Source organism: Scyliorhinus torazame, chromosome 1 (assembly GCF_047496885.1).
Source record: "Scyliorhinus torazame isolate Kashiwa2021f chromosome 1, sScyTor2.1, whole genome shotgun sequence".
Lineage (NCBI taxonomy): Eukaryota > Metazoa > Chordata > Chondrichthyes > Carcharhiniformes > Scyliorhinidae > Scyliorhinus > Scyliorhinus torazame.
The window spans coordinates 169,304,066-169,331,518 of NC_092707.1; the positions used below are offsets into that span (position 1 = coordinate 169,304,066).

At 48.9% G+C, this 27,453-nt stretch overlaps 1 long non-coding RNA gene across 2 annotated transcripts in view; it reads right to left on the reverse strand.

Moving 5' to 3' along the window:
• LOC140416562 (uncharacterized) overlaps positions 1 to 27,453 on the reverse strand; it is a 143,518-nt gene that overhangs the window by 100,069 nt on the left and 15,996 nt on the right. For both annotated transcript variants that reach the window (XR_011944779.1, XR_011944780.1), the window contains exon 2: positions 10,002 to 10,040. This is a non-coding gene — a long non-coding RNA (uncharacterized lncRNA). The remainder of the gene's footprint in view (positions 1 to 10,001; positions 10,041 to 27,453) is intronic.

Below are 27,453 nucleotides of genomic sequence, written 5' to 3' on the forward strand. Positions count from 1 at the left end.
GCCTAACACCCTCAATGTGATCATGGCTGATCCCATCCTGGCCTCAACTCCACTGTCCTGCCCGTTCTCCATAACACTTCAACCCACTACCAATTCAAAATCTGTCTAACTCCTCCTTAGATTTACTCACTGGCCCTGCATCCACTGCATTCTGGGGTAGCAAATTCCACAGATTCACAACCCTTTGGGAGAAGCAGTTTCTCCTGAAATCTGTTTTCAATTTGCCACTCTCTCAGACATCTGCACACAGATTCATCTCTGCTGTGGCAATGTCCTATGTTCCCGCACAGGAGACTATATAAATTTCAGACTGGACCAGGCTCACTAAGATGCCTGGGTAGTTGAATATGCCACCATCGCTGGCATGCTCAGGTCCAGGGGGTGATCTATGGCACCCATATCCCCCTACGAGCACCGGGGGTACCCTTCATCAATTGGAAAGGCTTCCATTACCTGAATGTGCATTGGTGGTCATGCATGTCTGCGCCCAATACTTAGGCTGCATGCAGGATGCATACATCCTGGCACACTTGTCACTTCCCGGCACCTTCAAGGCATTCCCTCGGGTGAGGGGTTGGCTCTTGGGCGACAAAGGTTACCCACTGAGGTCTTGGCTAATGATACCTGTCCAAAGGCCCCAGACTGACGTGGAGCAACCAGCAATAAGGAGCGTCAGTGAGCAGTGCATTGGCATCCTTGAGTTCTGCTTCCAATATCTGGACCGCTCCGAAGGGGTGCTCCAATATAGCCCAGGAGAGTCTCTAACATTGTGCTGGCCTGCTGTGTCCTACACAACATCGTGCAGCAGAGGGGAGACATGCTGGAGGAGGAGAAAGAAAGCCAGACCTCAACTGACGAAGAGGATGGCCAGAAAGAACCATGCATGAAGCCCATGCTGGCATGGCAGGCCATCCCACGTGTGCTGCAAGGCCGCTGCACATGGGACAACCTCATCACCTCCAGATTTACCAACTAAGTGGCCAGGCCACCAATAGCTCCGCCACCCTGTCCCACCTCTCCGTACTGTCCCAATTGCAACCCCCCCCTCACCCTGCCCCTTCGAAGTGCTGCCCCTTTCCCATAGCCGCTCATATCCTCCCCTGTCCCTCCTCCCTTCACTCCATCCCACCCCCCAACCCCCCCCCCACCCCCTCAGCTCCTCCTACCCGCCCAAGGGTCTACCAGCATCCCGACAGGATGTTGGCCCTGGGCAGGCAGTATCAGCAGGTTTTGTCCATGGGATGGAGGATGACGGCGACTCGCTGTGAGATGGGCTCTGGTACTTCTCATCGTTTCACAAAGTCTGAATCCTGTCTTCAGGATCACATTCCACTATCCACCCGGGTGATCCCTGCGTGCGTGCTGGCCATTCCATTTCACAGGCCCACTTGGGTGGTGGTTATGGAGATGGTGATCACTCACTGGGTAAGCTTTCCTTCAAGGCAACCTCACACATTTGGCCCCATTCCCTGCCACCTCCGAGGATGATCCCAGGTGGAACATTCAATTGTCCTGGGGGCCCTGCCCCATGCCATCCTCCAACACCGCCCACACCCAGCACACCTTCTACACCCAGCCCATTCCTCACACCCTTCAGACAGAGGATTAAGGCAGGTTGGAATGTTGGTGAAAAGGTGTTTCAGAGTGGCTATAAATATTATTGTGCCCTGACCCCTACATTTAACCAATGTGCGCCACCCCAGCGAACTTAACTGGTGTCTAACGTCCTTAATTTACGTGGACTACTGCTCCTTCTAGGTGTGACCTCAAACTGCCGATCATATGTGGAAGCAGCCTGCTGCATTTCTCATCTGTGGGCTGAGGTGCCTTTCGAGGCCGTCCTCGGGAGGGCCTGGCCTGGATGGCCCAGCCGACTTTCAGGTGTCACAGGTGACGAGGTGTCACCCTGTTCTGCCTGCTGCCCATCAGATGCGCCAGTGTCATGTGGGGGGGGGATTCAGAAGTGCTGAGGTGTTTCGGCACCTCCGCTACAGGAGGCACGGCACGGGCCCCATCACTTCCTCCTCCCTAGGGGTGCTTAATGGCGCCAGGGCTGCGTCATGGGATGGTGAGGTTCCCGAGGCTCCACTGTTACCTTGCACTGTCATTCCTGGAGGCCTGTTCTCGTCTCAACCAGAGTCTCGATGCCTTCAATCATATAGCACAGAAACTGGGTCATGTCCCTCTGTGATTGGCCCAGATCAGTCAGTGCCCAGCCAATGCTCTCGACATCTTCAGCCACGACCCTTTGTGACTGGGCCAAGGTCTGGAGTGCCGTGGCAACACCCATTTGCACCTGGTACATATCTGCCTGTGACTGGACTCCCCTGTCCTGAGCCTCAACCATTGGCCGCACAGTGTGCCCCAAGCCTTGGACATCTTGACCCACTTTATGACTCAAGGTTCCCACCGCGGATGCCATCCGTTCAGTGTTGACTTGGGCACCATACATTGATGGCATGATCTACTGCTCCTGAAGGTGATGGAAGGTTGTTGACACCCCCTCCTGTAGAACCTGTCTCTGTGTCTGCATCTCCACCAGTGATAGGAATAAAACTTTCCAGAAGTGCAATATCTGTCCGGTCTACAGCTGGTTCCTGGGATCGGGCAGCCCTCTGACCATCCGCTTCCTCGGGAGTCCCTACCTCCATCAGATGTGCTGCATCATGTGTGACATGTGCACCAGAAAGTGACCCAGGAGCCTCTTCACTAAAATGCCCCACTGCGGTGAGTGCGATGGTGGAGGGTGCAGGTGAATGCAGTGCCGAGAAGTCAGGATCATCCCCGGACTGGCCCTCCAGGGTGTGCTGGGTTTGTGGCTGGGGGCGAGATACCCCAGATGGGGCGGCAATGGTCTGATGGTGACCCTGCAAGACAAAAGGCAATGCACATGGTGAGATCTTGGGAAGGGGTGGTCTGGGGGAGAGGGGTGACTCACTTGCTATAGGGACATCATTTTGCATTAGTGGCTCACTTGGTTGTCCCATGGCAACCTCCGCCTCGGAGATAGCCCTCTCCTACACCTCCCCGGATAATGCCATCTCCCTCTGCTTAGTGGTCCGGAACACCCCCTCCAATCTTCTCCCGCTTCCTTCAGTTATCGGCCGTCTTTTCCTAGGGGGCACACAAAGGACATGGTGAGATGCATGGAGGCGAGTTACATAGGGGATCTAAAGCTGGTGGCATATGTGTGCAAGGCACCTGGCCAAAGAGGACAATATAGGTGTTGGGGTTTGGTGCAGGGTGGGATGTGAGGGAGATGCGGGCAGATGGGTTTTGTTGGTCTCTGTGGGAGTGGGGGGGGTGATGTGAGCGGTGAGGAATAGGAGTGATGCCAGGGGAACAGAGGTGGTGGCTCACCGAGCCTTCTCCAAGGCGGTCTTTCATCGTCTTGCAGCACTGCATGCCAGTCCGTCTACTGAGGCTCACAGCTCCGAGTGCCTCGTCAACCTCCGTACAAGCCCGGTTGGTAACTGTGGGCGATAGCCTCCTGCCCATCCTGGGGAAAAGGATGTCCCACCTCTCTTCCACTGCATCCAATATTCAATCAAGCTCTGCGCCCATGAAGCGTGGTACTGCTCTTCATGGAGCCTTCTTGTTGTCTGAAATGAAAGTCTGTGGGGAGTGGAGTGCTTATAAGCAGCTCCAACTCATCAAGCTCCCCAGCGCCAATTCCGACACCGGCGGGAATGAGAATTGCTCTAGATTCATTTGGACAGGGTGCTGGCCCATTAGCATGTCCTGAATTGCTCCAGAAATAGCGCCCTCAATGGAAACGCGAATCCAACACGAACACAAACCGCACACAATTCAGTCCCAGCGTTAACACTTAGGGCAGGATTCTTCGGCTGCCCAGCAACCGGAAATTCCCGCTCGAGGTCAATGGATCTTTACATGGTCCACGCCCCGTCTGAGGCGGTCTTGCGGTGGGCGCGGCCGAAAAACCCAGCCCACTAGTCTCCCAAATGGAGAATCCCGCCCCACATCAGCCACTGAGCCACATGAGCAAATAGGCCAGGTGATTAGAAATTGGGTTAAAGAGGAAAGTTTTGAGGAGCACCTTAATAGATAGAGTGGTAGAGAGTCACATCCATCAGTGATGGAGCAATTTCAATTGTGAATGTGCCGAAGGTTGAAATTGGATGGTTCCAGAGAGAGTTGGGTATCAGGGTGGAGCGACTTACAGAAATGAGGGCATTGCAAGGCCAACAGTTGTTGCTATCCCTAGTGATATCTGATGGATATAATCCAGAAGTAGAACAATTTTATTTATTATTTATTTATGTTAGGGAAAGTCCATTCATTAGGAGAATAAACCAAATCAACATATGAGCATATATTCTTTTGGTTTCACTGTAAATACTCCATTTTGCATGAGGAGAATGAAAGGAATTTAAAAACAATGTACTGGATTCTCTGCCCTCGTGTTTGGTGGCTGAGAAAGCCGGGGGGAGGGGGGGGAAGAGACCTAGTTGGAGTTCAGAAATGGCTTTTTCGCAGGCGTAATTTTTTATTCAGACTGTCCCCGCTCCCTGCCAATGATGTCATGGGGATCCCGCCATGAAAGGTCAGGAACCCCACTACCATACATTTAAATATCATTAGCACCCTTCCCTGCTGTATTATCCCCCCTACATTAGGAATCTGACGCCCCCCCCACGCCTGGCAACATGACGGCATATCGGCAGGAATTGCAACCGGTTGCTGGTGAAGAGATTTGGCTGGGAGCGCACAGGTAAATACAGCCCCCGAAGGAGTGGGTAATGTCCGAGCAGTGCCAGGGGAAGTGTCAGGGGGGCTTCCGTTGGAGAGGTCATGGTGGTGGGGGGAAAATCGAGGTTGTTGACGGGTCAGGCACATTCAGAGCCCACCTTGCCATCGTGAGTCATGGGTCCTGCCCATTCCATTTTTTGTCAAAGTGCTTGAAAATTAGACGGGAAAATCTAGAAAGTCAGCCTTTTGACGCTCAGGACGCCGCACTAGATCTGACCCTCACCAGACCTACCCTCACGATGTGGAACTCGCCCTCGTTGGACGAGATCTAGATTTATTTAAGTGAACCATTGGGATGATCTAAATATGTCAGTGCCTGATTCTCCCGAGGCCCGGAACGAACACCCATATCTGGGAGGCCGCGACATGGCGCCGTTTAGCACGCACGATCAGGCTGGGCCTACCCGGCATGTATGTTGGAGGGGCTGGGGGATTCTCCCATAGTGCATTCGGGCTTGGGGGTGGGGCACTGGGGAGGTCCGGGATTGTTTCAGGGGCCTCGGAGAACTGGTCGCCAGTTAAAAATGGCATCCCAATCTCTCATTACAATGGGGAGTTCCGGCGAGCAGAGCTCCCCACTGTACAAAACGGGGCTGTGTGCGGCCTCAGCCGCATGTTCCCCATTCAGGCCCCTTATTCAATGTGAGTCGCATTGATTAGCCATGTGTTTCTCGGCACTGCGAGCGCTGGGAAACCCGCTCGCTAGAGGACTTTGCTCCCTTTTGGGAGAATCGCGCCCTGTATGTTGCAAGATTTATCGGCATAAATGTCCAATTTTAATTCTAATTGTTTCATGTTGATATGAAACAGAGAAACTAAATCTGACTGAATAAATACCAGTTAATATTAAACTACCAATTAATAATTTAGGATAATTTAGTTTTGTCAATCTTCTTAATGTTTCACACTGATGCTTCAGGGCCCCATCATTAGCTCAGCAAGTTTATTAAGGAAGTTCCAGGTTTATACCTTGGCTCAGATTTTACCAGGCCTTGGAAGGCAGGCTCAGAAGTAGCTGGAAGGGGGGCTTAGAAGTAGGGATGCTGCTAAAATCGCAGGGAACCGGTTGGGTGGATTTCCGTTGCCAGACCATTTTACAAGCAGCAGGAGAGGCTGGCCATTAACAAGAAGTGGTCAGCAAAATAGCATTATTAAAGACTCAAGTTAGGGGCCATTTTACCAAGCTATCAGCAAATTGCCTATAGTAGGGATAATCCCCCTACATGAGGGGTGGTTGCCAGCTAAATGGAAGTGACAGCTCTGTAATAGCCCAGGAGGTCATCAGAGATTCTCTGGCCCAAAGAAGGCAAAACAACCTCTGCAGCCCTCACAATCTTTCTGAGTGGTTTCCTCTCTGCTCCTCATCCCTCTCCTCTGATTTTTAAATATTTTTTTCAAACTCACCTGTCCAAGCTTCCAAGGTCTCATTTCTCAGTAGCCACCACCTCTCTCAGTGGCGCTGCGGAGGCTTCAAGGCTGCTGATTGGATGATCAGAATCAGCTTCAGCATTGGACACTTAGTATGCCACCTGTGATAAAATTGCTGAGGCAGTACTGCTGCCAACAAGTGCGCTTTTCACCCTGATGTCAAGGTCTGGATGCCTGGAGCAAAATGTGGATCCTAATTGATTTGGTTGATTTAACTTACTACAATTATCTTTGGTGCCCTGGGCTCAGCTGAGAAGAGTCAACCAGCGGCCTGCTTATAATTGCTCTCAAGCTATGGGCATTGCAAGGCCAACAGTTGTTGCTATCCCTAATGAATAAAATGAAAATTGCTTATTGTCACAAGTAGGCTTCAAATGAAGTTACTGTGAAAAGCCCCTAGTTGCCACATTCCGGCGCCTGTTCGGGGAGGCTAGTACGGAAATTTAAAAGCCAGCGATTTAGCCCAGTGTGCTAAACCAGCCCTAGTGATATCTGATGGATATAATCCATAAATAGAACAATGTTAGGGAAAGACAATTCATTAGAAGAATAAACCAAATCAACATTGAGCATATATTTTTTGGGCTTAACTGTAAATACTACATTTTGTATGAGGAGAATGGAAGAACACAGATGTAAAAATTAAGAGTTGTGATTAATGTAATTATTGAAGTTTGGCCTCAAACTCCTGTAGGTGTGCAACTATCTTTTGCACCTTCTTCTTTCAGGAAGTTTTCTTACCTCTACAGGATATTTTCAAACCTTTTTCGCTGAGAACTCACAAGGCTGTCATGTCTTTTTGAAATGAGCTTTATTAAAATTATTCTGAAAAGTGTCATGGGCTCAGTACATTTTTGATTTTCTCCATTTTCTTGATATTAGTTTGACTGGGTATAGAGAAAAAAATAGAAAATGCAGTTTTTGAAAATATTGATTTATAAGGAAAACATAAATCATATGTTACACTCTGCCCAAACGTTCCAATTCTGGTCATGGTGGAGGCTGCTGTAAAATACCTTATTCTTAGACCGAGAACTTGCGACATATATTTATTTTCCTCATTGCTGTTATTTTAAATGAGACAACTTAAATGTTGCAAATTCATTTCCACTTCATTGAACAGAGAGTTCACAGAGAGTACAACACATGTTTAAAACAGACATCCTGCACAGGTACTGAATTTCCAAATAGAGGATAAGTCCACAGACTGAGAGATCTGGGGCGGAATGTTTGATAGAGGGAGGACCAGAAATCATTTTCACACCGGTGTGAATTTGAAGCAGGATCTTTTGCTGGTGTCCGCCAGGCTGGTATGAACCTCATTTGCAACCCGTTAGTGGGTTGCAAATGAAGGCCTGACCCCACCCCAGATTCTCTGTGATGATGGTGGGAAAATAATGTGGCATTTAATATGTTCGGAACAACAGATGTCGAGACTCACCGAAACAATGCCTGAGGCTTCCTCCAGAGTTCAAGATGGAGGCCAGGCAGGAGGTCCATCTTCCGGTCTCAGAGTGTTCCCGGAGATCTATCCTTATGTTCAAGAAATCCACCTTCTTTCTTCATTAGTGTGCCAGTGATGTTGTGTGTCTTTTCGATATGGCACTCGGACATGACAGCAGACTACACACCATCCAGGCCACTTAATACGATGTTTAACACCTGGGTGCATAATTAATAAGGCCAGGCCAAAAGGTTTGGTGTGTTTTCCGGCCAGGTGATGCAGCGGGAAGCACTCCAAGTTCCCAACCCCGGCTCAAGACATGGGGTGTGATTTAACCAAATGGGAACAAAGTCCCATAGCTAGTGTGTTTAGCTGTGTGTTTCCTGGCACTCAGCGCTGAGAAACACCCCGCTATTAAAAGTGCCCCCTGGTAACATAGGGGGCCACAGTGGGGAACATCCGGCTGAGGGCACACATAGTCTCGTTACCTGCACTGTGGAGCTCCGCTCGCCAGAACTCCTCAGTGTAGCGAGAGAAAATGGCGCCCAGATGGAGTCCCCAACGCAACCCCCAACGCCTCCCCAACGTCCCAACTCACTATGAGGGGGTCCCCAGGCCTCCAATTTGTGGAGACCAGTACTGAACGGTGCTCACTTGAGGGGCACGATCGAACAGCCACATTGTGCCTAAAAGGCAGCACTCCATGGCGTGACGTGGCCCTTAGAAGTGGGAGACCCGCTCACGGAATTTACTTGACTCGCAACGCCTCACCAGATCTAACGCAATCATGCGAGATGTTGTGATGTGAATCCCGCCCATTGTGGCCGGGATAACTTTTTGGCAAGCTGCATATTAGGGCAAGACAGTTAGCCTCACTCTAATATGCAGTTTCCCTAGGCACTTGAGGATTTGGGAACTATCCTCTTCACCTCGGAATCCTCGGGAGAACGCCGTTCAGTACTGGTCTCCACAAACATGGACCAGATGGAATGTCATTCATGAGTGTTTCCCAGAGGATTCAGGGGACCCCAGGTATTTTCCCTCTGGCAGGATGGCACCCTGACCCTTCTGGTGCCACTCAGGCACCCGCAGAGCCACCAGGGTGCCAGCTTGGCACTGCCAATGTTCCCATGTGGCACTGCCAGGGTACCAGGTTGGTGTTGCCAATCTGGCATTTTTCATGTGGCGGCGATCAAGCCGGGGGGGTGTCCCTGCATAGGTGTTCGGAGGATGCTGGGCGCCTGGTGTCCACTTCATAGTGAGTTGGGGCTTGGAAGCAGGTGGGGGGTTGCATCGGGGGCTCCAGAGATCAGGACGCCATTTAAAAATTGTGCTACACTCCTCGCTATACTGAGGAGTTCAGGCAAGCAGAGCTGCTCAGTGCAGAAAACCGGGCTAAATGCGGCTCTGGCCTATGTTCCCCACTGAGGCCCCCGATCTAACCAGGGGGCCGCGTTAAATAGCAGGGTGTTTCTCGGTGCTGTGACTGCCGGGAGACACATGGCTGGACCCGCTTGCCACGGGACTTTGTTCCCATTTGGTTAAATCGCGCCCAAGGTCTCCAAGGCGAAGGGGATAGATCTCTTAGATCCCTACGCCTCAGGTGCCTCGGGAATCTGCATATTAGAGTGAGGCGAGTTGTCTCGCCCTAATATGCAGATTTGCCAAAATGTGATCCTGACCACAAAGGGCAGGTTTCATTGAATCATCGAATTTACAGTGCAGTAGGGCTATTCGGCCCATCAAGTCTGCACCGGTCCTTGGAAAGAGCCCCTACTTAAGCCCACACCTCCACCCCATCCTCATAACTCAGCAACCCCACCTAATCTTTTGTCGACTAAGGGGCAATTTAGCATGGCCAATTCACCTAACCTGCACATCTTTGGACTGTGGGAGGAAACCAGAGCACCCGGAGGAAACCCACGCACTCATGGGAAGGAAGTGCAAATTCCACACAGTTACCCAAGGCCGGAACTGAACCAGGGTCCCTGCAGCTGTGAGGCAGCAGTGCTAACCACTGTGCCACCAGGCCACCCACTGATTGCATTAGATCTTGCGAGGCGGGTCGGGTAGATACCAGGAGCGGGGTCTCTCAGCTTCTATCGACCACGTTGCACCGCAACCTGCCCATTCGATCGCGCCCATAGTCTCAAAATGAGAACATTCCATCCCTGATCTGAAAAGCTGATCCTTCAGCTGTCTTGAATTGGGTCAGATGGTGCATAGGTGTGCATTGCCAGCAAGGAGAATATTTTTTAGACCTGGTTCATGCAACAACAATTAGTTAACCAATAGTTACAAATGGAACTTTTAATTGGTTACACATTTTGTAATCAACTTACTGATCTACACTTACCTTGTCTTCATCTAGCTCTATCCTGGTAGAAAAGGTGATCTGTAAACATGTAATAAAACACAGTTTAAAGTAAGCTTTTAGAAAACCTAATATAACGGCAGGAAATCACCGGCCGTTGCAATTCACTCTTCCTGCCGGCAACGCACCCATGCCCGCGGGTTTTCCGGTGGCGTGTGATGGCTTCAATGGGAAATCCCATTGCCAAATGGTGGGAAGACAGAATCCTGCTGCCAGTGAACAGCGCGCCACTAAGAACCACTCGGCTGGGGGACCGGGGAAACCAGCCCAACATTTGATCAAAGCATCTTTCTGCAGTGCCTTCAAGTCTTTGGTTCTGAAACCAAAATTTCAGCTTGTAAATACTTCAAAATTGTATGTTTTCTCCTGCAATGTCATCAAGGATTAGTTTCTGTTTGTATAGGTTCCCTAAACATGGGAGCTACAGTTCTTCTCTACACGGGGTAGGCCATAGGCTCCTTCCCAGCTACCAGTGATTGGCAAAGATAAGGTGGCCTGATTATAAAAGTTTTCTTTTTGCCTTTTTTGAAACACATACCAAGTAGTTCAGTCAAGAACAGGCAGCTGCAACGCTGTGAAGGAAAAAAGGATTTTAAGATCATGGATTGGAAATGGAATCATGTGAGGCTTGAGTGGGGAATATGGTGCATTATCAGCAGAGCTACCCTGCTTTTTAAAAAAAGTTGTAACAAACACCTCTCTAGCCCTGATACCTGACTTGTTAAATGCTGGATTTATTTTTCAAACTATAATACTTTGGTACAAACCTCTCAATAGTGAATTTTAACATGTTAAAAGCATTACCAGTCTATCATGTGAAGATTCTGTCAGTCAATCTTGAGCACATAGCAGTCGGGTTTGGATAGTAGTGCTCCAAAAGGCGTATCAGCAGAGGGAAGGTAACAGCTATGTTCAGAACAGTACGAAGGAGATGGAGCAATTCAGGCAGAGAACGAGAGACTACCAATCGAGAAATGGTGATCTGGGAGCTTATTGTAATACCAAGCGACGTCTAATGAAACAAATTCAAGATGATTGAGGAGAGAGAAAAAGCAGCAACGGGAGCCTAAGAGCACCATAATCCACTGAAAAATATATATTTTAAATTAAGTATATCACAAATCTTTCTAACGTCCTGTCTGAATATGTTTAAATTGCAGAAAATGCTGAATTTCGCATGAATGTGACTAAAACACATGGACCTATTAAACAATAAATAATGCCGAACCTGAAAAAAAAAAATGAAATCCATGTCATTTCTACTCCCGGGCCACATTTAAATCTCTGACAGCTGACTTCACACCCGTTGTGGGCAGGAATCAAAGGAAGCAGTTTAAAAACCCACACAACCTAGAAGCTTCCTGTCGACCCAATGTAGATGGTGGGCTGAGTTGAGATCTTGCCATTAGGAAGGAGGGCAAAGCTATTACAGGGGAGATCTAAGCTTTAGTAAGGAGATCTGGCACTTGTTCTTTAGAGGGGTCAATTACTAGGGGGCATACGTTTAAGGTGCGAGGGGCAAGGTTTAGAGGAGATGTACGAGGCAAGTTTTTTTTACACAGAGGGTAGTGGGTGTCTGGAACGCGCTGCCGGAGGAGGTGGTGGAAGCAGGGACGATAGTGACATTTAAGGGGCATCTTGAATAGGATGAGAATAGAGGGATACGGACCCCGGAAGTGTAATAGATTTTAGTTTAGACGGGCAGCATGGTCGGCGCAGGCTTGGAGGGCCGAAGGGCCTGGTCCTGTGCTGTACTTTTCTTTGTTCTTTATAGCACTCCTGCCTCACAAAACAAAGAAAGAATAACTGTTTTGTCCCTTTTGGCCCTGTTTCAAATCCCTGCTGTCCACAACTGTCTCCAATAATGAGGAGAGGGTGCTTTTCACTCAGACCACCCAGTTAGAATTTCAATCAGGGCCCAGTGACAGTACCAAGATTTGATGTGGGTATTCAAAAAGGAAATAAAGACAGAAAATGCTGAAAATAACTCAGCAGGTTATGGTAGCATCTGTGGAGAGAGAAACAGAGCTATGGGGTGGAGTTTTACAGCCACTCTCACCAGTGGGATTTTCCAGTCCCACCGACAGGACTGTGGGCAGCACGGTAGCACAGTGGATAGCACTGTGGCTTCACAGTGCCAGGGTCACACGTTCGATTCCCCGCTGGGTCACTGTCTGTGCAGAGTCTGCACGTTCTCCCCGTGTCTGAGTGGGTTTCCTCCGGGTGCTCCGGTTTCCTCCCACAGTCCAAAGACGTGCAGGTTCGGTGGATTGGCCATGATAAATTGCCCTTAGTGACCAAAAAGAGTTGGGAGGGGTTGTTGGGTTATGGGGATAGGGTGGAAGTGAGGGTTTAAGTGGGTCGGTGCAGACTCGATGGGCCGGGTGGCCTCCTTCTGCACTGTATGTTCTATATCTATGTCCCCAGCGTCACTAGTGAAACATAAAATTTGTTCAGAAATCAATGGACCTTTGTATGGCCCACCATGACAGGTCTGTAAAATTCCGCCCAATGTATCAGGTCTGTATCACGTTTGATGAAAGATGACAGAACTTGAAATGTTGCACTCACTGATGGTGCCATAACCTGCTGAGTATTTCCAGCAGTTTCTATCTCTATTTCAGATTTCCACAATCCACCGTATTCTGCTTTTCAACATATGTAAAAAAAAGTTTCCATGTGACTTTGGGGCCCTTGGAGCCCAGTCCTGGGAGGCATATGATGTGGAGATGCTGGCGTTGGACTGGGGTGGGCAAAGTTAGAAGATGTTGTAGTTTCTCTGCTCCGGAGAAGTACTGGACGACGAAGGGTACTCTGTCGGTTGTGTCCCGTGTTTGTCTTCTGAGGAGGTCAGTGTGGTTTTTTGTTGTGGTGCGTTGGAACTGTCGATCGATGAGGCGAGCGCCATATCCCATTCTTACGAGGGCATCTCTCAGCGTCTGTAGACTTCTGTTACGTTCCTCCTGGTCTGAGCAGATCCTGTGTACATGGAGGGCTTGTCCATAGGGGATGGCTTCTTTAATGTGCTTAGGGTGGAAGCTAGAGAAGTGGAGCATCGTGAGGTTATCCGTGGGCTTGCGGTAAAGTGAAGTACTGAGGTGACCGTCCTTGATGGAGATGAGTGTGTCCAAGAATGCAACCGAGACTGGACTATCACATTCAGTTTTTGGTATCACACCTCAGGAAGGGTATAGAACATAGAACAATACAGCGCACTACAGGCCCTTCAGCCCTCAATGTTGCACCGAAACAAAAGCCATCTAACCTACACTATGCCATTATCATCCATATGTTTATCCAATAAACTTTTAAATGCCCTCAATGTTGGCGAGTTCACTACTGTAGCAGGTAGGGCATTCCACGGCCTCACTATTCTTTGCGTAAAGAACCTACCTCTGACCTCTGTCCTATATCTATTACCCCTCAGTTTAATGCTATGTCCCCTCGTGCCAGCCATTTCCATCCGCGGGAGAAGGCTCTCACTGTCCACCCTATCTAACCCCCTGATCATTTTGTATGCCTCAATTAAGTCTCCTCTTAACCTTCTTCTCTCCAACGAAAACAACCTCAAGTCCATTAGCCTTTCCTCATAAGATTTTCCCTCCATACCAGGCAACATCCTGGTAACTCTCCTCTGCACCCGCTCCAAAGCCTCTACGTCCTTCCTATAATGCGGTGACCAGAACTGTACGCAATACTCCAAATGCGGCCGTACCAGAGTTCTGTACAGCTGCAACATGACCTCCTGACTCCGGAACTCAATCCCTCTACCAATAAAGGCCAACACTCCATAGGCCTTCTTCATTAATGCTTTTTCATGTGTAAGGTAATGGAAATCCAGAAACCACTTTCCCTGATAGCCATGGATGCTGAATCAATGTAAATTTCCAAGACAGATGTCAACAGAATGTTGCAAAAGCAAAATACAGCAGAAGCTGGAATTCCAAAATAGAAACAGAAAATGCAGGAAACACTCTGCAGGCTCTGTGAAGAGAAACAAAGGGCACAATTCTCTGGCCTCATTGCACACTCACTCGAGCAAAACGAGGCCGGTGAATAATGGCAGCCCAAAAACAAGAGCCGCGCCGGGCGGCAATGCAACCGGCCCGCGCCCATAGGCGAAATCAGGATCTCACCGTAGCTTGGGGAGAAACCACTTAAGCCCTATTTCCATATAATTAACGAGCCACCCCTTAAGCAACAGCCTCCCATCATTCAGCAGCCTCACCAGCAAGTGCTCACGCTGGCGCCGATTAGTACTCCTTTTGAAAAACGTGAACCTTGCAGAAGGGCTTCTGTGGGGAGCCGAGGAGGTGAGTAGCCATCTTTGTTCACAGGCAAAGAGCCTGAGGGCACTGGGCTTGCCGCCCCAGTGCTCGGCGGGTGGTGTGGGACCCTCGGCTGGATTAGGGGACCCTCCGCAGGGGTGGGCCACCATGAGGGGATGGGGAGGCACTGGGGGAGCAACCGGGGGGGGGGGGGGGGCAACCGCACGCGGCACCAGCATGCCAACCCCTGAATCGTGTGTACCCATTCCAGGGGTGACTCTTGTCCCTGCCCGTCTGCCCCACCGAACACCCATAACCCCCACTGACTGCCGAGGGCTCTGGCCTTGCGGCTGAGGGTACTGCTGAAAGAGAATTGACAATCATGGTTAAGTGAGTACTTCACACAACCCAAGTATATTCCTGTGGGTAGGCAGCCATCAAGCATGTGCAGCTCATGGCCTAGTATCCTAATCACACCTTGATTCCTAGACACTGTTCCTGAACACTACGGGAGGCAGCACCACACGTAGCAGCCAACATCCGAACACTCAGGGGGATGGGACACAGCTCCAGGGACATGCCCACAGTCGGAGGGTAGGTGAGTTGCAAGGGGGGGGTGGGATGCCTGGAGAGATGGGCCTCGGGTTCGGAGGTCAGCCCGCATTGCGGAAGAAAGTGATAGAGGCATCATACTAGTTGTGCACAAAGATGTTTATTGTGTGTAACAATTCCCCAGACTCCCGGTGGGGCTGTCTCCCCTCCCACCCACCCCCTCACCCCTGCTTATCCCCTCTCCCCCAATGCCCTCAGTGATCCTCGATGTGTTTGCCTTCCTGGCTCTACCACTACGTGTAGTGTGTCCCCAGGATGCACATCAGAGGTGGAGACAGCCAGCTACTTACCTCATCCCATGACCTGGCAGACATCCTCTGGGGGTTCGGAGGCCGGAAGGTCCTGGCTTTCTTGTCGGCAGCACATGCACACCATGCCGCCCTGTCCCGTGTGCTGACTGTGAGACATGGCCTCATCAGAGGGGTGGAACTCGGGAGAGCTGGTGGCCACCGTCACCACTCCATGGGATGGTTTGTGTTGGCGCTCAGCACCCTCTCCTCCCGCTCGGTGCCCATAGAGCCCTGGGGGTCACCTGGGGATGGAGAGACAGCTGGTTCGAGACCCAGCGGCATGGTGTGCTGTGGTTGTCACTGACTGCGCGATGCCTTGGACACCTCTACTAATGCTGCCGGCGTCGTGCACCAGGCTCTCCACTGCAGTTGCCCCTAGCATGTTGGCCTCGGTGCCACACATTGCCGGCAACATCTCTTGTGCCCGCAGCCTCTGTGACTCCTCCAAGCAGCTATGGACCTGCTAGAGTGTTGCTGACATCTCTCTGAATGTCCTGACCGCACCCTAACATCTCCATCAGCTCCGGGTAACCCTGTATGTACCACAGGCTCAGCATCAGGGTGGGACCCAGCTGGATCCTGGGATCCAGCAGCCCTCCGACTGCTGTCTAGCCTGATGAACATCACCTGCAGTGTGGTGCTCCACAGGTTGTGCCCCAGAAGCCTGACCACTATCATTTCCCACCGAAATGTAACTGCGTTGGTGAAGAGTGGGGATGACAGCTGTGAGGCCTCGATCATGTCTTCCTCAGAGCTCTCATCCGATGTGTTCTCCTGGGAGGCTGGAGAGGGGGCCACATGGGATGGGCCGGCGCCGTCGGCTGGAGGACCTGTGGGAGAACGGACATGTGGTCAGTCGGAGGGATGGGTCAGTCAGTAAGGCAATAACAACTTACATGTTACAGGTCCTTTAGCTGGGGCCCGGTGGTTCCTCACCTCTGCGGCATCCGCCAGCCTCCGTGTTGTCGACCGCTCTGTCCTCGGCCGCACCAGTCACCTCCAGGGCCCACTCCTCGAAGGTGGTGAGGATGCTAATGTCTGGCACACCACCGCCAGTCTGAGCCCTCTCCCAACGATTGTGGGAGAGCTTTTCCAGAGGAGACACAGAGAGGACATTGTTAGTTACACGCGTGGTTCACAGTGGTGGGGGGGGGGGGGGGGTATGAAGGAAGGGTTAAGGGAGAGGGGGGACGGAGGGAGAGTTGGGGGTCACATTAAGAGTTGAGGGGTGGATGCTCATGTGGGTGAGGGGGGGGGGGGGGAGCCTTTTTCCGTCACTGGATGCCAGTCCTCCTGGTCATACTCTCGGCGCTCAAAGCCGCCGCCACCTCATCACAGGCAGCACAAGTTGCCCTATGGCTGACCCTCCAAACCTTCAGGGGAACAGGACATCCCTCCTGGCCTCCACTGTGTCCAGCAGCCTCCCCAGATCTGCATTCCCAAATCTTGGGGCCGGTCTTCTGGGCGCCATTGTTGCCAGCTGGCTGAGGTTGGCTGAGCAAGTGCAGCTTAAGTGCTGCTCGAACTTAGCGTGGGGGGGGGGGGGGGGGGGGGGGCTGGTGAGCGCGGTATGGGGTGGCTGGCAAGCGTGGTATGCGGTGCGAGCGAATCAGCTGCCGAGCCTTCATTTGCGGCGAGAAGCCCGTGAGGCCTCATTAAGTGGACCAATTAACGTTGAATAGCATTGCCGGCCTCGCTAGGCCAATGGCCAAGAATCTCGTGGCAGTTCCCACTCGCTATAACACTTGGAAATCTTTACGGAGAATCGCACCAAAAGTTAACGTTTCAGGCCAATGAAAATTTGCTGTGTATTGCACGAGTAAAGACTCACCATGTGTCCATTATTGAACCAACTTTATTTTCACCTCCTCATCAGAGAGGGCAATGTAATAAAATGCTCAGATCTTGAAATATACCATGCTCCCTCTTCACTTCAAAAATAACAGGCATTAAAATGTTAAATGGGGTACATGTACCTAAATTTCCAAAATACAATGTGACTAAACCAACATTAACAATAAACATGATGTGATTTCCCCTCAAAAATTTCTCAGTTAATTTGTGGCGCATTTTTCAGGGAGTTTCCCGCCAGCTCTGTCGGCAAGTTCCCCACCGCTATTCAATGACACATGGTCACGATTTTGGGCCCTGGGGAGTTTTTCACTGGTTTAGCCCACACTTAGCGTATTTGTTTTAGCACTGGGGAGGTGAACTTAGATCGGTTCGACATTTTGAAAGGGTGCCCCAATCTCTAAGTGAGCTTGTGGGTCCCCCACACCCCCCACCCATGGGCAATGTCACTTGCCCCCACCCCCACACACACACACACCTGGACACTACCCCACACCCCCAAGTGAGGACACCCCACTATGATGTCCGGGGAGGGGCCCTCTTCAGGCCCCCCCCCCAAGCGCCCTTACTGGACCCCCTATCTTCGACCGGACACTTCCCCCAACCTCCCAGAGGCCCCTACCTACCTGTTATGCACTCCCCCACCCTTCCAACCCCCCTCCACCCTCATTTCATGGGCATGGTCTCCTCTGACCCTTGACAGTGCCACCCTGGCACCCGGGCACCCTTGCACTGTCACCCTAGCACTCGGGCAGTGCTCCAGCCAGCTTGGCAGTGTCATCCAGGCTCCTTGGCAGTGCCAGGGTGGCAGTGCCAAGGTGCCAGCTGGGCAATGCCAAGGTGCCTGCACTCAGCCTGATCTCCTAGGAGTCTCCAATGGCCCAGGAGACCCCCCGGGGGCCGTTCTGCCTGATCCACGTTTGTGTGGATCGGCGCATGGCTGTAGCCTCCCTGGAAAGGCCGGAGAATCAAGGGAGGCCGGTGAATCCCAGCCATTTAGGTTCTTCTGGGAGTGGCATTTGGTCCCGCTCATTTGTGGCGGAGTTCTGACTCCAATGTCTTGCTTGGTGAATCCCGTGAGGCACGAAGGCTGTCGGGAGGCTTGCTGGAGGCCTCTCCCGGGATTCTCCGGCTGGGTGGTGCTCTCGTTTGAGCACAAGGCGGAGAATCTCGCCCAGTGATGGGTGTTTATACTTGTTTTTCCTAATCATGGCCAAAACGTTTTTGTCCAACATTTCAGAGTAAATTGCCAGTAGTCATTCAACAAAAATATTGTCATTTGACAAGAAATAATGAAAAGAAAAATGGATTTCTTCCTGCATACTTTAACTTAGCCTATCTGGCTTGTTTTTCTTTCTGTCTGGTTATCACCTTCCGATTTCTATTATTTTGGCTCTGCTCTCTCATCTCTGACTGTGACTGTGTCAAATCTGAACTTTGACTTTGATGACTAACTCCACATAATGGTTGTGACTGTGACATTGGTTGATTTGTCTTTGCTCTTCTGCTGAATTCTGTAATATTGGCAAACTTTCAGTTTCTTTTTGACTTTCAACCTTCTTCCTGATTTTCACTTTGGGTTTTAGGAGGAATTTGGACTATAGAAGGTTTCTCATGCTCTCCCTTTATCAGATTTCCTCTTGCAAGCAAATACACAATATTGATGAAGTGTCTCTCTAATCTTCACGAGATATGTTAATGTATCTCATCTCTTTACAACAACTCTAACCACATACTTCTCATTCTGACCTTAATGGTTTTTCATCTTGACCTTCTAACCAGTACGGAATTCTCTATGCTTCATGTTTCCCATATCATGACTCACCTTCACTTTCATTTGCTTTTCTCTTACTTTGCTATTGACAACAGGCTTGAGAAAACTAAACCTTAGCCTAGGAGTGTAGTTAAACACCAACTCGCAAGGCGAGAAACCTGCTGTAGGCTGTGGGCTTATTCTGGAAGAGAAGAGTAAATTGTCTGGCCTCCGTTGTAGAGAAACACGGAAATTATTGCTTAACTTGTCACCTAGCAAGTACTTCTGCAAAGACCTCTTTACAATGTGTACACTTCTTTCTGCAGCACCATTTGGTGCTGGGTGATACGGTGGTATTAGATTGTCTTTGACTCCATTCTTACTCAGAAATATGTCAAACTTTTCTGACATAAACTATGATGCCAACACCTCTGGCAACCCAGAAAATGCACAACGACTTCTCAAAACCTCAATAGTTTTATCACTTGGGGTATGGATATCGATTAAACATTTATCCACTTGCTGTAGTAATGAACCAAAACTAAGTACTCTTTCTCTTCCACTTCCCCCCCAAAAATGCACTTGTTCCCACGATTTTCTTATGTTTGACCATGGAACGAAAGGAACCTTGGTTGCATCACTTCTCATTCTGAGACATGCTTCACAACTTTTCAGTATCTATATCTACCTTTCCATACCAAAATAACTTAATGCTACTACTTTCAGATGGACTATCCCAGTGTGCTCTTGATCAAGTTCTTCTAACAATCTTTCTCTAAATCTTGGCAGAATAATGACTCTTATACCTCATAAGAAACAAAGCTTTGATCTACACTCAGTGCATTTCAATGTTGAAATAATCCATCAATTTCTCCTCATCACACACTCTTTGGGCGTCATTCTCCACCGGCGGGAGTCTCCGTTTTGCCAGCGCCCGGGGGTTTCCCGATGGCGTGGGGCTGCCCCACAATGGGAAACCCCATTGACCAGCCGGTGTTACGGAGACTCCCGCCGGCCGGTCGGGGCAGAAATGTGGCGGGGCGGGTAGGAGAATTACGCCCTTTAAGTCAGCCATTCATGACTTAATTGAGCACTTTACTGAGCACTACTTCATTGCAAGTTTCTTCACTAATTTTTCTGGGGGAGACTGGCGTATTATTTCTGGATGTAAAGTAATTCACAGGTAACTCAGTGGCTAAAGATGAATTGGTATTCATGGGAAAGCTTGAAAGAAGGTCCGCATTTGTATGTTCAGCAGACTTACAATATTTAATATTGCTCTGATGGCTAATTTTATCGTTTGGTCCTTCTTGCTCAAGCACCACTTTGTGTTCTCTTAACGCTTCCTCAATGTCATACGTACTCTTACTGATGCCCACTGTAAACAACACTTGGCCAAGTTTAATCATATTTATTCCTTCCCATCTGGGACACTTTGTTCCCTCTTACTACTAGTGACAAATTGCATCATTGTATTCAACTCTAACTTCACTTAACACTGGAATACTGTTACTAGAATAACTAGTCAGTTTCACACTAGTTTTGTGCAAGGGAATGTGACTGAAGGATTTCTTGTACTCTCCTTCTGAGATAATGGACACTGCTGCAGCTATATCAATGATTAAAGGAAGTTGTGAATCTCCACCTTTAATTTTTACTGGAATTATGGCTTGAATTTCCCCCCTCGAGACAAGGATTCCCACCCAAGGTCAATGGACCTTTCAATGATCCGTCAAATTGTCTGTCCTGCCCACAACAATTCCCATGATGGACCGGACTGCAAACTTTACCCCTATATCCTCATCCCTTATAATTTAATCTTCCGGGCAGCACGATGGCACAGTGGTTAGCATTGCTGCCTCACGGCGCCGAGGACTCAGGTTCGATCCCAGCTCTGGGTCACTGTCTGTGTGGTGTTTGCACATTCTCCCCGTGTTTGTGTGGGTTTCGCCCCACAACCCAAAGATGTGCAGGGTAGGTGGATTGGTCACGCTAAATTGCCCCTTAATTGGAAAAATGAATTGGGTACTCTAAATTTATTTTTTAAAATATTAATTTAATCTTCCATGAGCTGTTTCTCTAGCTCTCTGACTCAAGACAGACTCTTTTCCTGCTTAATAACACAACCTCTGATTCCACGCGTATGTGCATTTGAGAATTTTGAGGATGCTGAATTAGATTTTGACCTTGTACGTTGCTGCAACCTGGAACTTTACCATCACCTGGGGCATTACTGTTCCCTCCACTCCTGCATGCTGTCTGGATATGATGAACTTTCCCATAAGACCTAGCACTCTGACTGGAAATGAGGGCATTTGAATGGTTGATAGCTACCATGCAATGGTACCATCTAAATTTCTCACTCTGAGACTGTGAACTTGGCTGCTGTAGCCTGGATCTTGCTGAAATCTGGTCGACCTCTGCTGCCTACTCCCTTGTAACCTGCAGCTCTCGCTTTCTGCCATTTCCAGGGCTGTGGCCTTGTCATCGGCCTCTTTCCTTGTCATCGGCCTCTTTCCTTGTCAGCTTATTGCCTTTGCTCAAACACTTGGCCTGCGACTTTAATGTTCTGTAAGCCTCCTATGAATGGGGCTCTAAGATTGTGCCATATCACAGTGGCAAGAGTTTCTTTAATTCGAGAACGTAATCTGCAACAGTCTCATTTGTGCTTCCTTTCATGGAATGCAACTCTCAGTGCAATAGCATAATATGAGTTCAAAATCTCATTAATATCAGAATAGCTTATTGTACTGGTGTCTTGTGGGTCACATTGGTTAAACGGGACATCTAATCCTACCAATGTGAGGAAAACATTTTCTTTATCCTCATCCGCTATTTTATTTGCATTCAGCCATATGTGTAATCTTCATTCATAGTACACCAGTCCCCTTTGTTAACGTTGAATTCCCCCATTGTTTCTAAATATGCCTCTAGTGCCATTTTTCAATTACAAACCATGCTGACTCCCCGTGTAGCTGAATAGAATGTGCACATGGAGCAATCTTTCATATTGCTCAAGTTTAGGAGTTCCAGAAATGTATCACAATGTCCTTCATCCCTTAATTTCTCACATAAAATAGCAAAGAAAATTCCATCCCAGCCTCATCATCATTTTTCTATTGTGCCTTGCACGTGTAATACGAACATATGCTCAACTAGCAGACATTAGTGAACTAATAATAATAATAATCTTTATTATTGTCACAAGTAGGCTTACATTAACACTGTAATGAATTTACTGTGAAAAACCCCTCGTCACCACACTCCGGCGCCTTTTCGGGTACACAGAGGGAGAATTCAGAATGTCCAATTCGCCTAACAAGCATGTCTTTCGGGACTTGTGGTAGGAAACCGGAGCACGCAGAGGAAACCTACGTAGATACGGGGAGAACATGCAGACTCTGCACAAACAGTGACCCAAGCCGGGAATGGAACCTGGACCCTGGCGCTATGAAGCAACAGTGTTAACCACTGTGCTACTGCACCGCCCTAACTAACTTTATTTAAACCTTCCCAACAGAAATGGCAATATAGCAAAATGCATCAGATCTTGCAATACACTGCAGCCTTCATCAGAACTCTGAAGGTCATCGATCTGACATGTTGGGATGGATTCTCCCGGCCCCCCCAGCCACGTGTTTCTCGGTGGCAAACCTTTCGCCGGCAGGGGAGATTCTCTATTCCTGCTGCTCGTCAACGGAATGTCCGTTGAAGCCATGCCACCATCAGGAAACCTACTGGCGGGAAAGGAGAATCCCAATGGTCAGAGAATTCCTGCCATTGACTCTTTTTTGTCCCCATTGAGAGATGTTTGTTATGTAAGTGTATGAAAATGTATGCAACAAAAGGCAAAAAATGGAGTTCAGGTGCAGAGCAACCATGGTCTAATCAGAACAAGTTCACAAAGCTGAATGTCCGATTCCTGTTTCTATGCCCTAGTTGCTTACTTGCTGAAACAGGTTAAATTTGGGATTGGTTAGCTCCTCGTGGTCCAGGGCAGTTTAAGTAACTTGATCAATTTTAGCTGCCCACCCGCCTGGTGTTTTCCCCCCTTCTTTCTTATTTGCCATAGCGCCACACAACAACCATTAAATTTAAAGTTCATTTGCTGCTGGAAGACAAGCTGATAGTTTTAAACACATTTTGGGTTTTAAACTGAGAGTGATAAAATGAAATTTTTTAAATGGAGACACCCACTCCGGGTTAACAGAAGCGACCCATGTTTGTACCAGTATTGCAGTCAATGAATATTAGTTTGTTAGATGTTTGTACCTAAATTGTTCAAAATGCAATATATATATATTTTGCTATAATATTTCATAGTAGAAAAATGCGGCAAGTGTGACAATGCATATGGAACAATGGTGACTTTCTTTACAGCAATGGAATGGTAATATACAGTGTCATCGGAGTTTGAAAGTATTCTTTGGATATTAGTTAAATCTTTGGAGATTTGAAATAAATTGCTTTGACACAACAGTAGCTATAGTATTTCTGACAGCAGTGTGCAGCTGACAGCTTTTAACCAAACTCTCCAAGAAACAGGATCTACAGTTTAGCATCTGGCACCTGCTTTGAGTAATCACACGACAACGCAGGATAATAAAAACTTACAGCTGTTGCTGCCTAAAATCACTGTGTCCCACTGTGGCAACTAGCAAGTGTTACTCCACCTAAATCACTGTGGATTTGTGGGACACAGGATAACTTTACTGCTTCTGCTCTGTCCAACCTACGCCTGTTGTTCAAAATCATCACATGGGAATATCTGTAGCTATCAAGTACCCTTACGGATGTCACTGGCATCTCTAGGCGTGTTCCCTGTTCTGCGTGCTGGAAACTCTCTGCAAACCACAGTGATTTTTTTTTACCCTTCTCATCTTTCCCCAATATCAATGATGCAGATTCGAACCGAGAAAAAAATATATGCTGGTCACAGCAACTGCTTTCTGGGCCAGACACAAACAGGAAAAGAGGGTCTTGTGCCAATAGAAATTGGAAAAGAAAAGGAAAGAAAGACTGATATTTATACAGTGCTTTCCATAACCACCAGACATTCCAAAACACTTTACAGCTAATGTACACTTTTTGAAAAGTGGTCACTGTTGCAATGTAGGAAACATGGCAGCTGATGGCACGCATAAGCTGCCCACAAACAGCAATGTGATCATGACTAAATAATATGTAATATTGATGGTGGGATAAATATTGGCCAGGACACTGCGGATAACTCCCCTGCTCTAATGTGAAATAGTGTCATGGGATATTTTACATCCACCAACAAGAGCAGATGGGGCCTCGGTTTAATGTCTCCTCTGAATGATGGCATTGCAATGTAGGAGACTGCATAACACCACTTCAAGTATCATCCCTCTCATACCTATTCAGAAAAAATATACAAAAATCAGGAAGAATTATCAGTCTAGGATCAAGTTGTTGTACATAAATGCAAACATTAACCTTCTGGAAGGCTGTGAATTTACTGAAGAACTGGAGCTTCTTGTAATATTATTCTGGTTATCGTACAACCCGCCTCCGCCGGCTGACGAATTCTTTGGCGCTGGGGATTTGGCGGGGCAGGAATCGCGCTGCGCCGGTCGACGGCCCCTGGCAGCGGCCCCCCCGGAGATTCTCTGTCCCATGATGGGCCGAGTGGCCGCCCGTTTTAGGCCGGTCCCTCCTGGGCGTAAATTACAACAGGTACTTACCGGCGGGACCTGGCTCTGCGGGCGGCCTCCGGGGTCCTTTGGTGGGCGCGTGGGGATCTGGCCCTGGGAGGTGCCCCCACGGTGACCTGGCCCGCGATCGGAGCCCACTGATCCGTGGGCGGGCCTGTGCCGTGGGGGCACTCTATTCCTCCGCATCGGCCGCTGTAACAGTCCACGATGGCCGACGCAGAGATGAACACCCCTGTACATGCGCTGGGATGACGCCAGCACATGCTGGCGCTCCCACGCATGCGCCAACTCGCGCAGGCCGGCGGAGGCCCTTCGACGCCGGTTGGCGTGGCACCAAGCCCCTTCCGCGCCGGCCGGCGCGTCGCAAACCACTCCGGCGCTGGCCTAGCCTCTGAAGGTGCGGAGGATTCCGCATCTTCGGGGCGGCCCACGCTGGAGTGGTTCCCGCCACTCCTTCATCCCGGAGTTGCCCGCCCTGCCGGTTCGCGGAGAATCCAGCCCAAAATCTATCAATAATAATAATTAATATTCAGTTGTCTATGAAGTGGAGGCAGGCTTCAGGGTCCTTAACCCCCTGATTATACAGAGAATTTATGAATCTACTTTAGACGGTGTGAGTTCTGCCACTTTGGAATCATGTGCCTTTCGAAATGATGAGCATTTTTTATTTTCTGATCATTTTCCATTTTCCGCCCATGGTTGCTTTTTCTTTAGCCAGCTGGGGTTCAGAGGTTAAATTTTCATTGGTGCATTTTGAGGAATGAGCAAGTTCTTTCACCAGAAAACCCCTACTACCTCACAAGAAAGCAACTATGCCATTCGTTAGAGCGAGAGAAACGTGGGTGCGATCGAACATTTGTCATGCCCGACTTGGTGACGCGACAAGGCTGGTAAATCTCGCGAGAGGCCTCGCAGGGTGAGATCCAGATTTACGTACTTATGTGAACAGGTATACTCTCTTAAATATGGCAGCGGCCGATGCTCCAGAGGCCCAGGAACGAATGCTCACACCTGGGAGACCTCGCCATAGCGCCGTTTAGCACTGGTCAACACAAACATGGATTAACGGCATCTGGGGGGAGTGTCCAAGGCTATCGGAAGCACCCGGGTGGTCGGGCTCTGGACAGGGTGCTACCCGGTCACTCCCACTGCCACCTGGTCACCTTGGCACTGCCACTCTGGCACCTTGGCACTGCCAGTGACTGGGTTCCTGGGTAGCACTGCCAGGCTTGCAGGGGCACTGCCATGGTGCCAGGCTGGCATTGCCCATGTGCCAGGTTGTCCATGCCAGGGATCAACCCCTATGAGGTGGGATGAGGGAAGGCTCGAGGACCCCCTGACAGGTAAGTTGGGGTGTACCAGAGGCTGCGGTGGTGATGCCGAGGAGGGGGGGGGGGGGGGGAGGCCGAGAGATCAGGGTTGCTTTTAAAAATGGCACACCCATCTCTTCCTAAACAGGAAATGAAGGTAAGTGCGGCCTCGGCGGGGCATTTCTCGACGAGGTGAGAAAGAAAAAGAGTCCCGTTTGATATCGCAGTCGTTGTCAGTGCTGCAGGTGCCGAGAAACACCCCACTATTCGGCCCAAAGCGGGACTCCGTTTTCTTCCTGTTAAATCGCGCCCATGGACTCTGTCTTTTCACCAAGCGTGGTTTCTTTATGATTGAAGATGTTCCACACCACAAATACATACTTCTTTACATTCCATAGCCTGGAAACTCATATGGGCATATGAAGAAGTACGTAACTCTGGGCAGGGTCGGACACCAAGGTTTGGCGATTTCTTGCTTTGTGCCTTGGAACCATTTCATTACGAGATTAAACTGTGTCAGGAACGCAATCAACTTTTTAAAATAACTGTAGAAAGGACTCTATGTCCTGCAGGCAACCGCAGCACTGAGGATATTGAACAGTGAGTCAGCAGACAATACACACACATCTGAACAGGGTTTGAAGTGCCAGTATTTTGACAGAGAAACAATTGCAAAAGTTGGTAAGAAAAGTGAACTTTGCACGAGGTAAATTTTTGAAATTCCTACAGCCATGTTAGCCAATTGTCAAGACTCATCTTAAAACTGATTGAAAAGCCATGTCCAAGGATAAATAACTCTTTGAATGAATGCAATTTTCTGATAAGCTACAGATGTGCTACTTTTTAAACCCCCAAGGCTGTTATACAAAAAATGTCACCAGTGAACGTTATTTCCCTGGCATGTTGCGCAGTAATCCTGGAAGTGCGACATTCCCTTTATTGCCACTAACTGTATTGGAAGGCAATGTGCTACAGAATGGCGGAAGGTATGCTATCAAACAAAAAATAGTTTTAAATTTGTTTTAGTGTTGCGTGCTCTTGCATTAGCGTCAGAATATCAGAAGGATTTCCTTGAGGTTTCAATCTGGGGAGGGGGATGGCGGGGGAAGAAGAAGAGTCGATGGCAAAACAACAATCTCTCAACGCAACATCTCTTGGAAACTGCCACATTCCAACCACTTGTGAACAAGCCAGGCAGCTGGAAATAAAGGACAGACTGATAACCACACACCTTCCCAATCTGAAAATTAACTTTGCGCAAATAAACTTTCAGGGAAATATCGACACAAGGTCGACTTATGGGAGGTTAGCATGCAGTCGCCTTACGTCAGTACCAATTTTTAAAAATGAGCCTCTAATTTGAATCTCTTATGTCATATCTGCAGTCATGTCAGCAGAAACACTTGCACTACAAATACACAGAGAAAACACAACATTGGAACACCACAATCCACATTCAGAAGATACATGTAATGATCAAGCACAACTGGATATAGCAAAACATCAGATTTTCCATGTGAAACTTTCACCTATTTACGTAATTAAATTTCACCATACTTGCCTTATAGCTCTCGGTGTAGATAACTTGCAAGATAGCATGTCAGCCTCAAAAATCACGCAAAGACACAACCTGATTTCTTATATTACAGCAGTTCTCGGGTGGCCTTACGTG